The sequence below is a fragment of the Sorex fumeus genome, unplaced genomic scaffold (genome assembly GCF_029834395.1).
Source record: "Sorex fumeus unplaced genomic scaffold, SorFum_2.1 ptg000092l, whole genome shotgun sequence".
In the NCBI taxonomy this organism is placed as follows: Eukaryota; Metazoa; Chordata; class Mammalia; order Eulipotyphla; family Soricidae; genus Sorex; species Sorex fumeus.
The window spans coordinates 9,119,479-9,134,784 of record NW_026606149.1 but is presented as its reverse complement, the minus strand read 5'-3'; positions in this window follow the sequence as shown (position 1 = coordinate 9,134,784).

Sequence of the window (15,306 nt, the reverse complement as noted above, 5' to 3'; positions counted from 1 at the left end):
TCAAAGCCCATGGCTCTGGTGTGACTCCGTCGCTGTCCTTGTCACGAAAGCTGCCCCCGAGGCATTGTTGATGCAGGAAGAAGCCCTTTTCTCTGGGGATCTCTCTGGAGCGCAGTCCCAGAGAGACGCATGCCCTTTGTGCCGGAGACGTCCAGGGGAAGGTGCTTGCTTGCATGCAGCTCGCTCTAGTCTGGCCCCTGGCCCTGTGAACTTCCCGGAGCCCCACCAGGAGTGATCCCTATGCACAAGGCCAGCTGACTGTGCCCAGTACCCCTGCCCCGACAAAAGGAAACATGCCTCCAGCCCCGGGGTTGGGGCGGCATGTGTATGCAGTCACTGGGCATGTCTGGACACCTCCAGGGCTGCCCCCAGTACTGCCAGCAGTCGAGCCCTGGACTCTTGGCCCTCTCCTCTCTGTTTTTCTGTGGGCTTTCCCCCGGCCTCACCCCTGCCTCCATCCAGAGCATGTGATCTTGGGACATGTCTCCCCAACTGCAGCTGCAGAGTCAGATCACACCTGGCCCCAACTCTGGGGCTTGGGGGAGCACCAGGGCTCCCCGTGGCACTCAGGGCCCTGCTGCCACCTGCTGGTTCTTCAGGCAGGACAGTTGGGCCTGGTGATGGGGTACGCATGGGGGGACAGTGCCCCCGGCACCCAGCCCTCTTCTTTGTTTTTATGCGGGCTGTGGAATCTTGTTTCAGAGTACCGATTATCTGCCTTTACTGATGAGATAGGCCTGTCTCTGAGAGACACGCAGAAAACCGCCTTGTGTGAAGTATGTGCAGAGTCTGTTTCGGCTACATTTTCATTGTAGTGGTGTTTGGGTTAGGCACATTTACAGGAGAATTTAGACAGTGGAAATAGTGAACTCCAAGTAAGACTGATAGTAGGAACTTCATCAAAGAACTTCATTCAGACTTGGAAGAAATGATGAGTGCTAAGAAAATACTGAGTGGGGCTGGAACCATAGCACAGCAGGTAGGGCATTTGCCCTTGTATGCGGCCGGCCCGGGTTTTGATTCCCAGCATCCCATATGGTCCCCTGAGCACCACCAGGGGTGATTCCCGGGTGCAGAGCCAGGAGTAACCTCTGTGTATCACTGGGTGTGACCCAAAAAGCAAAAAAAAAAAATGCTGAGTGGCAAAAATGTTAGTTGATATCATTTGATGAGGACCAACATGATCAGTGAATTCATCTTGTGTTGTGAGATTTAAATGGAAAGCCATTGGTCCTGATGAAAATGAAAAAAAATGCGAACTGTATAGTTACATGACCAACAGTGGACCAAAGGAGTACATTGGTTTAATGGCGCTTATTGGCACTATAATTTGAAGGAAAATGTTTTGTTGATGAATAGAGTCTAAACATCCTCAGGGCCAAAATAGCGGAGGAAGAGCAGTCTGTACTGATTCCAGATGTTGAGTAGCTTTTAACTGCAGTGTGCTATAAGCTAAGGCAAATGTGTACGTTTCACATCAGGGACCAGAAGGATAAATGGACAAATAAATGTGGTTTGAGTTGCTGAAGTCATGTGCTGGTGAAAACATCGCATGTATTTCTACTAGAGTGGCCATCGTGTCATCTCATACTAAAAAAATGGGGCGTTCAGTTCCTGTTTCATGAACTCTGCAGTGAGGCCCAAGTGCCTGCTGTGAGCTGGCTCCGTCCTGTGTTTGCATAAGCCTCCAGCCTTGTGCTCCGACACGTGCTGATTGATGGCCTTTGCTGGGACAAGAAATTGGAGTGTCAGGACTAAGGCTCTAAGTGGTTCCCGCTCACGGATTTATGGAGCCCGTTTCCTGTTCCCAGGGGAAGACTCGCTCTCTGTACTGCAGTTTTGCGGCCTAGCTGGGTGGCTGGGCTGCCTTGTTAGTTTCTCACTGTGCAGTGGAAGGTCCCCAGGCCCGGTGTCACCAGGTCCTGCAGCACAGGGTGCGGGTGACTGAACTGTGGTGGGAAACTCGTCCCCCATGGATCAGGATGAGTCACAGCTCCGTCCTGGGCACAGAGTTAGGTGTCCTGCCCAGCCAGCCCGAAGGCCTGCAAAATACAGGCTTCATGTGAGGTCAGAAAGCAGCTGAGATACAGAACTCCAGAGCCTCAGTTGGACCCCCAGGAGGAGAAGTCTCAGTGGGGGCAGCCGTGTGCTTCCATCCCCCGATGGATGCGAGACCCCTCCAGCGGATGGCTGGGCAAGGAGACAGTTGTCCCCTGGATGTTCTAGAAGGCCCCAGAACTTGGTCGTAAAGCAGGAGTCGACTCTGGCTTCTTGGACAGAATCCTGAGGCTCACCTACAATTCCTCTGACATGTTGGACTTAGAGAAAAGTGTGGAGACCACGCCACCCTTTTTCCCCCAAGATGGGCAGCCTGAGCCTGGGCTTTGAGGTAGGAGAGCTGTGTCTCTGCTTGGGACCTCTGGCGCTTTGGGCTCCCAAGCACCTTCCCTGAGCCTGAGAATGACCCTTGGCCGGAATCCCCCACCCCATCCCACCCCACTCCCCCCTTGCCGGGGGCTCGCAGGAGCTTTGTTCACGGCCTTCCTTCTAGCTGAGGGCCGGGGACACACAGCAACTCCTCACCCTGAGCCGAGCTCCACAGGGAAGCCTGCCACACTGGCTGTGGGCAGCCCCCAGAGGGCACTTACTTCCTACAGTCCTGCTTTCCCACCTGGGCTGCTGGCCTGGACCGTTGTGTAGGTGGGCAGGGACACTGAGGACAGTTCGTGGGCACCTCGACAGTAGGTGCAGGAAGGGCAGAGGCTGGGCCGACCCCACGGCCAGCCAGCAGACACCTGGCACACTAGCACCGGACAGTTTCCTCGTCTGTTTCTGCCCACGTTGCCCTCTCCATCTCAGAGGCCCTAAACTTATATTTTATGCTTCCCTGGCTCAGGCATCTGTCCTCTTTCCCGCTCTTCTCTTTCCTGGGTGCAAGTTTTCAGTGCTTCATATTCTAAGACCTAAACTGTTTTACCCAGGAGACTATCCCAGTCTTGGAGCTTTTTGTCAGGGGGAAATTTTCCCACGAAGTTTAGATAAGACTTCCGCCACACTCCCACGGAGGTGTTGGAAACTCCCTGTGGATGAGAGTTGGGCCCGTCACTCTGCCTTTCACTGGCTCTGATCGGGTCTGAGCTGGTTGCCTGGGAAAGGCGGGTACCGAGGCCCCTCCCGGGAGAAGTCCAGTAGTTATATTAGGTACCAAGTGGCACAGATGGCTCTGAGGTCGCGCCCCTCCTTGTCCTCCTCCACGGCACCTCCTGGGAGCATGTGCATGTGGGAAGATGCAGCTGAGACGGTCCCTCTCAGCAACCTCAGAGCTTTTCGGGCATGGCGGGCGTGGGACCATCTGGGCAGTGGAGATTGGGGGGAGGAGCTTCTGTCCCGGTTCGAGCTTCACTGTGCACTTGGGGGACGACCTCTAAAATGCTGTTCAGCAGTGCGGCCGGCTGACCGTGCTGGCAGGCTGAGGGCAGCCTGAGGCTTCACGCTTCAGCAAGAACGTGCAGGGTGCAGAGATGACCCTTGTGGCCCTCCACACTGCGGCACTCCACACGGTGAGGCTGGAGGGGGAGAGATGGGAGGCCCTGGTAATGGATAGTGGGGACTCTGTCTGGAACCCAGCCAGCCTGAAGGCCTTCAAAATACAGGCTCCCTGTGAGGAGATCAGAAAGCAGCTGAGATACAGAATTCCAGAGCCTCAGTTGGACCCCCGGGAGGAGAAGTCTCAGGACTTCTTGGATCCGTGTTGATAAAGGACTCTGGGATCTCAGAGCTTTCCCCCAGGGACAGCCCATTAACTCCCTGTGCAAAGATTTCCAGTTGCAGAAAATTGTCAGTTTATAACCAGCCCCAGGGTCATTGAGTGCTGACTCCGGGGAAACCCGTGCTCTCTCTTGAGTGTGCAAATCTTCCTCTTCCCCTCCCAGATAAACTTCTCGCCACTATTTGTCACCTTTCTGAAATTCTTTTCTGTGAGGGTCGGCAAGGGACAGAAGGAGAAAGGAACCGCGGGTAGAAGTTCGGACTGATTTCCCTTTTCTAATGAAAAGCAAGTCCTTGCTCCATTCTGAATTCCACGCTCCCGAGAAAACAAGTGACCGGGATTCATCCCCACGTCGTGTTGACTCAGCGGAACCCAAGTGTAGTTCTGTGAGACCAAGGTCTTTACGGTGCAGGTTCCCCAAGGAGACTTTCTCAGCTCTACCTTCGCAGGCACCTCCTGGCTGACTGAGGTAGGTAGACCCCTCTCGAGATTTCCCTCTTCATAGAAGTCACCTGAGACAAACAACAGCACCTCGTCCCTCGACTTGGTCCAAATGATGCAGCCGTGACCCCGTGAGGAAAAGTGCTGCTTCGTGGAAGTGGCTAGCAGGGCTGTTCGGAGAATCAACATGAATTCTGTGGGGCTGGAGCGATAACACAACGGGTAGGGTGTTTGCCTTGCACGTGGCCAGCCCGGGTTCGATCCCCAGCATCCCATAGGATCCCCCGAGCACCACCGGGAGTAATTTCTGAGGGCAGAGCCAGGAGTAACTCCTGTGCATCTCTGGGTGTGACCCAAAAAGAAAAAAAAAATTCTGGATGTGGGATCCCAGCCTCTGCTCACTGCATGTTTTTCAGACTTCGCAGCTTCATTTGGGGGGAATGTGGCTTTTGTGAAATTCCCCTCTTGCCTGAGCCAGTTGGCCCTGGAAGGAGAGGCAGAGATAGGGGTGAAGTTGCCCCAGGAAGCTCTGCATCCGGTGCTGATCCAGCCACCCGGGAACCTCGCGGCAGTCAGTCAGTGCTCTGCCCCATCTCCTGTGGTTTGACCGTCCCACCTCCCAGCTCTGTACAATGTGGAACCACTGGAACGGGGAGAAGAAATTAGGAGCTGGAGACAGAAACAGAAATCAGTAGTCAAGTGCTGACCCACAGGAGGGCGTTTTCACCGCTGCTCCTCGGCTGCTTAAAATAAATACAAGATAAAGATAAATTGAGACCATGTGGTGCCATTTCAAAGAAAGACAGAGGTGTGGCCAAAGGGCAAGACAAATCGAAAGTCGAGGCGTGATGGACGACGCCTGCCCCAGAGCAGCGGAGATCATTTTCCTAATGCCGCTCAGCCCCGCGCTCCCGCAGTATCGCGTCTGCTGGAAATTGCTCGTTCTGCGTTCGTTCCACCAGCAAGGTGACCTTTCTGAAGAGGCTGCCGGAAATGCTCTAATGCCCAGATGGTGCCAAGTGCTCACGGCCATGGAAGGAGGCAATGGGGTCTCCAGGAGATCAAGGGAGGGAGGGATGGGGCCCAGAGCTGGCCACTCGGGCTTGGGGGACACCTCGGGCTTCTCCTTTGGCTGGAGGTACAGAGGAGCCTCCTTAGCTGCTGGCGGTCAAACCTTGTAGGTCTGCGCTTCTGGAGTGCAGTGAGAACTGTTTGCCTGTGCCTTGGAAGCACCCGGCTGTGAAATATTAGGTCATGCCTGGGACCCTCTTTGCCCCATGAGGGGCTTCTTCATCGTCTGACCGAAGCCCTCGAGTCTGTGTGTTCCCTTCCAGACATTGAGACAGTCCCGGATAGACCTCGAAGTAGGCAGTCAGGTAGCGGCCCCTTTGCTAGGAGGTTTGTTCGCCAAGTTCGAACACCGAGATGGAGTCTGAGATGGAATTTCTGCTGCCTGTCCTGGCTCCCGTCCAAGGCTGGGCCCCTGAGGGGCGGACGCAGCAGGAGCAAAGGCCTCCGAAGTCTGAGTCTAGGTCCCGGCACTCGGGTCCCTTGTCCTCGGTGTATCCCAGCACCAGACTTTTCCCTGCACAGAAAGCCTTGGAGAAGGTGGCTGAGGCCAAGACGGACTTTCTTTCCCAGGGAGGACATCATCTTGCCTCCCCGAGAGTGGGGGCAGGGGGTGGGGACCAGCTCCCAAGCCACGCAGATCAAGGGGGTCTCGGGTGCAGCCAGACACCTGGGGCTACGCGCGGCAGGGGCTCCTGTAGGAATTTCCTGGGCTTGAGCTGGAGGGAGAAAACCCAAGCTCTGTCAGGAGACTTGGATGGAAATGGCCCTGCACAGAAGGACTCAGCCTGACAATGCCAGTTCCCAGTGCTTCTGAGGTTCTTCAGCGTCGGGTTGAAGCCCCCGGTCTCAACACCACTACATTCGAATGGTGAAGTAAATTTTATGCCTTGAAAACGAACTATGATCTCTCTGGAAAACTATGGGGCTAAGAAGGGAGGGAACAGTTTGGGGGGCGGGGTGGGGGTAATGGCACAGACCTTGAAGCCTTTTCTTTTGCGAGTCTGGCAAGGAAACCACCGTGAAACTAACTCCAGGGTAAAACAGCCGTTTACAAAACCAAACCGAGACCTTAGAAACAGAACAAGTTATGATCAGGCAACATTACAAATCAGATGGGAGATGATGAACTATTACTACACAGTGCCGGGGCATCGGCCGTTCGATATGCCAAACACAGTAACACACACGGACAATTCCAAGTAATTACCTACTGCTACCGTGCCCGAAATGCCCCGCAGGTAGGCCAAAGTCTGCAGAATTTCAACTTTGAAATGAAAATGTTGGAGGACATCTACCTTCCGTGTAGGAAGAAATTGTAAATTAAAAGACATAAGAAGCACGACCAGAGATGGCCACAGGGCCCCAAATGCCGGTGCAGAAATGAGACCTTCCCCGCTGAAACGGCAGACGACGCCCAGCCGGAGAGCTGCTTGGGAGGGAGCTGATCAGTGAGGGGCGTCCCCGGGAGACGGAAACGCCCTTCAGGCACAGCTGAAGCCCGAGACTCGACAGGAAGATGACAACGGATCCGAAGAGACGTGTCACGGAGCGAGCGTGGTGGGCTGTGCCGTGCAATTATCGACATTGTCATCATCAGAGAAATTCTAATTAAGACCCACTGAGATATCATTCGCTCTCTTCAGTTGGCAAAAGTGCAAAGAGCTGTCTGCCAACTCCCAAGTTTTGTTCAGAGTGTGGAATCTAGAAATTTCTTTGCTATGCTGGTGGGCGTGGAGTATGTACAGCTCGTGGTGCCCAGGGCTTATCCCTGGCTCTGCACTCCGGGCTCTGGGCTCGGGGAGGCGTTTGGGGCGTGGGAGACTGAGCCTAGATCAGCTGCAAGCAAGGCAAGCACCTGGTCTGCTCTACTATTTCTCTGCCCCTCTGGCGGTAGTCACTTTTCAAAATAATTTTGTATTCTCCAATAAGTTGAAAATTGTTACACAACCTAGCAACTCCATTTCTAAGTATGTATCACCAGGTATGCACAGAGACATACAGAAGACACTTAGCACCCTTGTTCATTTAGCAAGAAATTGTGAGAATCCTGAATGTTCATTGACAGGAAAATGAATAAGTTAATTGTGATATCGTTGTAAGATGTTAATATTATAATGCAGTGAGATGAGTGAACCAGGGCTAGGTCCATGAATATCAATGAATCTCAAAAAAGAGCAGTGCTCATGTGAGATTACAGAACCCTCAAACCCCACTCCCATTTATTTTATGGGGGTGTGCACTTATAGAAAGTACATTTAAGGCACTAAAGACACGTGTGAGGATCACAAACTTCTAACACGAGAGTGAGCACAGTGGGGTGAGGGAGTGAGAGAGGAACAATAAGGAGCAACTCTTTTTTTTATTTTTTGCTTTTTGGGTCACACTCAGTGGTGCTTAGGGGTTACTCCTGGCTCTGCACTCTGGAATTACTCCTTGTGGTGCTTGGGGGACCCTATGGAATACCAGGCATAGAAACCAGGTTGGCTGCATACAACCCTCTCTGCTGTACTTTGGCTTCGGTCCCTTTTTAATTTAATTTAATTTATTTTGCAAATTTTCAAGGGCATGATTTGTGCCCAGAGAGCGCAGCAAGCCCCAGCCGTCCCTGTTCGATGCCTCTAGACTCTCCCACGGCCCTTCTCCAGGGACAGGCTGAAAAGCAAACCCACCCAGGCCCCGGGTGCCATATCACACACCCTCACGTCAGCTGAATTTCGCCTACTCCCCTTCCTCTCCTCAGGTCCACGTCCTGAGGAACCCCCCACAGAACTTTATCCCCGAACCTGGAAGCTGCCTACAGAACTGCTTCCCTGTTGTCTTCCTTCGCACTGGAGGACAGCTGCTGGCAGGCAGGAGATGCCTTACGCTGGGGAGCTTCAGGCCTTCAAGGCTGGCCTTCCCCTGATTGGACGAGGCCCACCACAATAGGGACTTTTTTTTTGTAGACCTAGATTCAGATATGCACAGATGTTCAAATTATCATGCAAGGAATTTAAATGATCTGTGATTCATATGTCAAGGGCTCTCACAGATAAAGGATATCGTATTCAAAGATGGATGTGATCCTTGTATATTTAAAATAGGTATTAGAGTCTTCCTCCGTATTTCTGGCACTGAGCTCCTCAAACACTTGGCATTCCGCAAACAATGAAACAATAGGGATTAAATGGGCACCTGGATATTCACCGAACAAGCCTTTTCCAAGCACACCTGTGTCTGTTCACGAGAGGACACTGGCCAGTTCCTGGGGACGGAGGCTGGCTGTCAAGGACATCAACCATGGTTAAGAGGGTTGGAATTTCCAATCCCAGACCCCAAAGTCCAGAGAGAGAAGGAGAGATGGAGGTTGATGTTGTTCATCATTACTAGGCAGCGAAGTCTCCGGTTAATGTGCAAACGAACAGACCTTGGAGAGCTCCCGGGGCAGGGCACTACTCCTCCATATCTGGAGGGTGGCTGAACCCCCAATTTTTCCCTTTTCTTTATTTTTTCTACTTGCTTAATTTTCTTTATTAAGCCTCTGTAGCGCATTTGCCTTGCATGTGACCAACCCGGCTGACCCGTGTTCGATTCCTCCACCCCTCTCTGAGAGCCCGGCAAGCTACCGAGAGTATCTCGCCTGCAAGGCAAAGAGCCTGGCAAGCTCCTCATGACATACTCGATATGCCAAACACAGTAACAACAAGTCTCGCAATGGAAACGTTACTGGGTCCACTCGAGCAAATCGCTGAACAACGGGAGGACAGTGCATACAGTGCAGAGCAAGCCTCTGTGATTGACAAAATTGTTTGTAACAGAGCTGTTTCAAGCCAAGTGTTCCAACACCACTCCCAGCGGGGTGCTCCCTCGCTCCTCCAATGTCCCCAGGCTGCCTCCCACCGCCCAGCCTGCCCCGAGCAGGCCTATAACAAATTTATTTCATACATTTTATACATTTGCTACAACAAAATGGAAAGGAATGGCAAATAGAGTTATCAATAAAAGTAACTTTGAGATGATTGATTGCTAAGTGATTTTAGGAATATAAATAAGACCAGTTAGAAGATTAGATTTTAAATGGGAAAAATGAATAGACCTATAAAAGTATCAAGTGTTTTATTCTTTTTTTTTTTTTGCATTTTGGGTCACACACCCAGCAGTACTCAGGGGTTCTTCCTGGCTCTGCACTCAGAAATTACTCCTGGCAGCGCCGGGGGATCATATGGGATACCGGGTCTGCCGTGTGCAAGGCAAATGTCCTACCCGCTGTGCTATCGCTCCAGCCCCAAGTGTTTTATTCTAAGAAGGACTTTTTTGTTTGTTTTTAGGCCACAGCTGGCAGTGCTCAGGGCTTGCTCCTGGCTCTGCTCTCAGGGATCACTCCTGGTGAGGCTCAAGGGACCATATGGAACTGGGGGTTGAACCTGGGTCAGCCGCGTTCAAGGCAAGCGCTCTGCCTGCTGTTCTATCTCTCTGGCCCCTGGAAATGTTGGTTTTATACCAGAAAGTATTATAGATACAGCTTAAATGTCTGCATTAATAAGTAAAGGATTGCAATAAAAAACCTTGGATGTGAAAAACTGATCAGGCATAAAAAATCGATGTAAGCGAGACATTAATTAATAGTTGAAAACGTGTGTAAAATCCCTTAGTAAGCTGGGATTAAACACCCCTCTGTCAGTCAGCAGAGGGCAACCACGTGCTCCATGAGCCAGAGCCAAACTCAGTGCCATGTGCTGGGAAGTTACTCCTGTCCTTTAGGGAAGCTCTTTGAATGCTTCTTGCAATATTGGGTTCAAAACGCTGCAGTCCCCAAGCTGTCGCCTGTCCATGAACCTCTGCAGGATCGTCTGTTTCTTCTCATCTGGAGGATACTCTAGCTGGATGGAGTGTTCTTATTGACCTGTTCATTTTTGTTGCGGTTTTGGACTGTATGCTTCCATCTAATCTTCTCTGTATCATTCCAATTTTAGTATATGTACTGCCGAAGCGAGCACAGCGGTAGGGCATTTGCCTTGCACGCAGTCAGCCCGGCTCAGCCGGGTTCGATTCCTCCGCCCCTCTCGGAGAGTCCGGCAAGCCACCGAGAGTATCTCGCCCGCACGGCAGAGCCTGGCAAGCTACCCGCGATGTATTCGATATGCCAAAACACAGTAACAAAAAGTCTGAGAAATGGAGAAGTTACTGGGCCCGCCCGAGCAAATCGATGAACAACGGGAGGACAGTGTTTGTTTTTGTTTGTTTGTTTGCCTCCATCTAGCTAGATCTGCTGCACATCTTACAGGTTTTCCTTTCTCTATGAGTTCCTTTGCGGGGGGAGGGAGACATACCAGCAGTGCTCAGGGATCACTCCTGGTGAGCTTGGGGAACCATGCCAGGGATCCAACCCGGGTCAGCCATGTGCAAAGCAAGTGGTTTATCCTCTGTACTATCTCTCTAGTTCCTCTGACCCCCCCCCCCCCTTTTTTTTTTATCTTGCTGCTTTCAGTATTTTGTCTCTATCTTCACCCCAGGAGCCCAGACAGCTGGACTCGCCCAGGCCATGCCAGGGGGATGCTATACGCCATTTGCCTGACTTGTGGCTCCTTCCAGGAGGCAGGCACGTGCCAGGCTGTGGTCCTGCTGGTCACTCGCTTCCGTGCCCACCCTGGGAACCCATCACGGCTGCGCCCGGACAATTGTGCAGTCACCCTTGGCCTGGGTGGTGCCCTGTGCAGCACATAGCTGCGAGCACAGGCTGGGCAGAGGGCACTGGCCAGCTGACGAAGCACCTGGGGCAGTCGGACGTGACTTGGTGACCCGGGAGCATCAGCAGTCTCGTTTCGGACTCAGGGGATAATGCGAGTCTCAGTGATTACGACCCAAGTGCCCCCCACCAAATGCCACTGTGGAAACTGTCTCCAGGAAGGCCGACTCCCGTCTCCCGCTCAGCGTCCGGAGGTGCGTGGCCCCCTGGAGCTCCAGCTGCTCGCGTCTGTGCGTTCTCGGCCTTCACACAGGGCATCAGGACTGCAGCCCTGGCCTCGCGCCTGCCCGCGGCACTCTGGAGATGCTTGCAAAGGCTCCTTACGGCCCCACAGTTCAGGGGCACCTGGGCACCCCGAACTGTCCCTTTGTCCCTCTGGAAGGTCTTGCGCCAACTTGTTTTCAGAATTCTATGTTCTGAAACTGATGACTGTTGACTGATGCTCGGGCTCTAACAGGGGAGGCAGGGCCTGGGCAGGGCTGGCCCGGGCAGGCTCAGACAGAGGCTGTGGGGACACTGTCAGCTCCTCCTGGCACCTCCTCCGCTTTTCCCTATCACTGGGCATGGCTCGGTGATGTTGGTGTCAGCGTTACCGGCCTTGCTGCGGGCACATGCCAGTGGGCGTCTCAGTGGGGGCCGCCGAGTCCCCCGTGGCCTTTGCCAGAAATACCTGCTGAGGCTAGGGACACTGTTGGGGCTGGAGCCTATGCAGAGAGCAGTCGGGTGGCCGGCCTTTCTGGGGAAAAGTGTGAGTGTACAATCACTGTTTTAAAATTTGATTAGGTTGAAATCTAGTTTTCCAACTAAGGGTTGGCCCAGGAGTGACTCACAGTTTCCAGTAAGCATTGGTCATAAATAAATGTGACAGGCACTGTGTTTTCCATCAATCCATGTGATTTTAAATCAGTGGGTTGTGAAATTCCTCACTCAGAGAAATGAACGGTGACTTTTGGGCTCCACGCTGAAATTATTCCTGTTGGCCATGTAGTAAAGATATGCGTTCCATCCGGCCTGTTTAACCTTGACTCACAGGCCCTGATCTGTGTGACACAGTCACGTGGTCCCCATATTGGAGGGCAGGAGACCTGCCCCATGTTCCTGGGAAGGGGGGTGGCCCAGTCTGTGAGTGACCAGAACAGTACCAGACTGGAGGAAGCTGGTGATAGGCACAGGACCTGTGAGTGGCTCTGGGCAGTCGTGTGAGGGCTGGGGGGATGGACTTGGGCTGGTTTTTGTTCGAGGCAATTTGGTGAAAACCCAAAACACTGCTCAGCTCTTGAATGTTCCCCCCAAGACCTCCAGAATGCAGTGAGTGACTGGCACACAGACCTGGGCAGAAGAACTCATGTTGGGGGCTGGAGTGATAGCACAGTGGGTAGCGCGTTTGCCTTGCACATGGCTGATGCGGGTTCTATTCCTAACATCCCTTGTGGTCCCCCGAGCACTACCAGGAGGAATTCCTGAGTTCATGAGTCAGGAGTAACCCCTCTGCATCTGTGGGTGTGACCCAAAAAGTACCCCCACCCCCCAAAAAAAGAAAAAATAGAACTCACGTCCGGTGTCTTGGGCTGAGCCTGCGGCTGCCTCTCCTGACCTGTCACGCAGGAATCCCACAGGACCTGGGCCCTGCCAGGACATGCTCAGCAGCCACGTGAACACACACACAAAAACATCGCGTATTTAATGCAAAGTGCTTCTTAGTGAAAATCCAGCAGAATTTGTCTGGCATCGCCTCGCTCAGGCGTTCCTGCATCAGAGAAGGTCTGAGGCAGCGTGGGGGGTCTTTGCTTCCCACTCATGTGTCCTCATTTAAACCACATCACCCCGTGTCTCCCGCGCTCAGCTGCAGTTCGGCCGGGCCGGACGTTCTTGCTGGGGGTTCACGCTCAGCTTCCACGTCGTGGCCTCTGTACACGGCCCCCCCAGGCTTCTTGACACCCCCGGACCTGGGGTAGGCGGGGCTTCTCCCCAGAGAAGGGGGAGCGTTGCCAGCCCCCCTCAAGACTGGACCCGAAGCTGGCACAACTGCATGTCTGCCTGTCACAGTGGGCAGGAGGGATCTGCGAGGAGAGTCAGGGCAGTGCCTCCTCCTGCTGGGGGACACTGATGGCCCCGTGACAGCAGCCAGCCCCGGGGACCATCCCCAAAACACAACATGTTCGGAAAATGGCTTTCCTGCGTGAGTGGTTGGTGATTCATACTCATTTCACTTTGTCTCCTTCAGTTACACACACTGGGTTTATACGCCATCAGCACCAAACCCAAAGCTCTTCTACAGATGATCTATTTTAGGTAACAGGATGTTGGGACTGTCTGTGTCAAGCGGGCTGGCTGGGCCCCGGAAGCCACTGTTCTTTCACATGGAAATGGAGCTGGGTGTGAGGGTGGGAGTGAATGAACAGTCTGCCGTGCTCACAGCACCAGCCCAGTGGACAGCGCCCGCCAAGGACACGTGCTGCTTCCAGTTCTCACATGCCATTGGCACTAGTGTCCCTTTGTTCAGTTTTCTGTATTCTTTGAGCTGTAGGAGATTGTGTGTCATTTTATTTGGATCATGTCACCAGTGCAAACATTGCCTATGTCTTTGCTCATACGAGCAAGCTTGGGGTCATGTCGTATTTTTGTTTGTTTTTGGTTCCGGGGCCATGCCCAGTGGTGCTCAGGGCTTCCTCTTGGCTCTGCACTCAGGGGTCACTCCTGGCGGTGATGGGGAGGACCAGACGAGCTGCCGGGGATTGAAGGCAAGTGCTCTACTTGCTGTTCTATCTCTCCTGCCCAGTGTAGTATTTCTTGGTCGGCGAGAAATGCTCCAATATCCCTCACTAAAGGTTATTTTTACAGGCTTTTGTGGTCCATTCAGAGAGTTTGGGTTTCCTCAGATAGGGGTTAGCTGCAAATCTTGGGGTGCTGGGGATGCAGTGTGGAGGGTACAACAGGCCCCTCTGCAGAGGTGGTGATTTGGGTTCTTAGGAATGCCATTCTGTCTGCTCTTTTTCTGAAATAGTTAAGCAGAGTGAGATTGGAGTAGGAAGATTTCAAAAGCTGCATTCGGCTCTGAAATATTGATTCTACGAGTGTAACAAAGACCAGATGAGACTTACAAATGGAGCTGACTGGGGAGTCAGTACTAAAGGCTGAAATGGTCATCAAAGGGCCTTTGTCACCCAGTGGACAGCACCATGAGGGCTGGACAGACTCTTGGTTTCTACTTTAAGTATTGTCACGAGGGCCAGGGCCATAGTGAAGGGGTGAGGCCTGAGTTACCGTCCTGACACTGCAGGAGCCCCCTGTGACTTCCCCCACAGCACTCCCACGTGTGGTCTGGTAGCCCCACATGGCAGTGATGGTCCGAGCACTCCACGCTGAGCTTTGTCAGGAGTGGCGGCTACGGAACTCCAGATACTGGCCTCTGGGGAAGGCCATCTGACCCGCGTGCTTCAGACCCTGTGGGGCCCAGAACAGCCTCCCTCCTCCATCCAGAACTGACACTCTCCAAACAGTGACATTCTCCAAAAGGGATGGCATTTCCAGGGGCGGGGTGGTGAGCTGTGATGCTAATGAGGAACCTTAAGGGAAATCACAGTGACCTGCAGCCAACAATGGGAGGTGGCCCTCACCCCAGAGCCCGGGGTGGTGTCTACCTTGCCACATCAAGCCTGTCCCATGTTGATTTTTGTACAAGTTGAAGAACCAAGCTTTTTACTATTATTGTTTTGGCTTTTGGAACAAAGACTATGCTCAGATACCTTGTCTCAGAAATCACTCTTTGTGGTACTCAGGGGACCATGTAATGCTGAGAGTTAAACCAAGGTCTCTTGTATGTGAAGCATGTTTTATGTGTACTCAGAATATTGAGGTATCTTTATGGCTTGAAAGATCAAGATTATAAGACATAAATAAGGATGATGATGATATTAGATTGAATTCAGTGAATCCATCCACCCATCCATCCATATATTCACTCATCCATGCACCCAACCATCTCTCCATTGATCCATCAATCCATCGATCCATTGATGCATCCATCGACCCATCCATCGATCCGTCGATCCACCCATCCATCCATCCATCCATCCATCCATCCATCCATCCATCCTTCCATCCATTTATCCTTCTTTTCAACTAATCATACATGATTTGAAACCTGGAAGACTGGTTAAAAACAACAACTATGGGATGGCATTAACTTTTAGGACCAGAGAGAGCCCTTCATATAATGGGTACATCCAATTTCCAAATAATGCACGTCAAAGAAAAATAGGTCCTTTCCCCACCAAGTCCAGTCACGGTCACCTAAAGA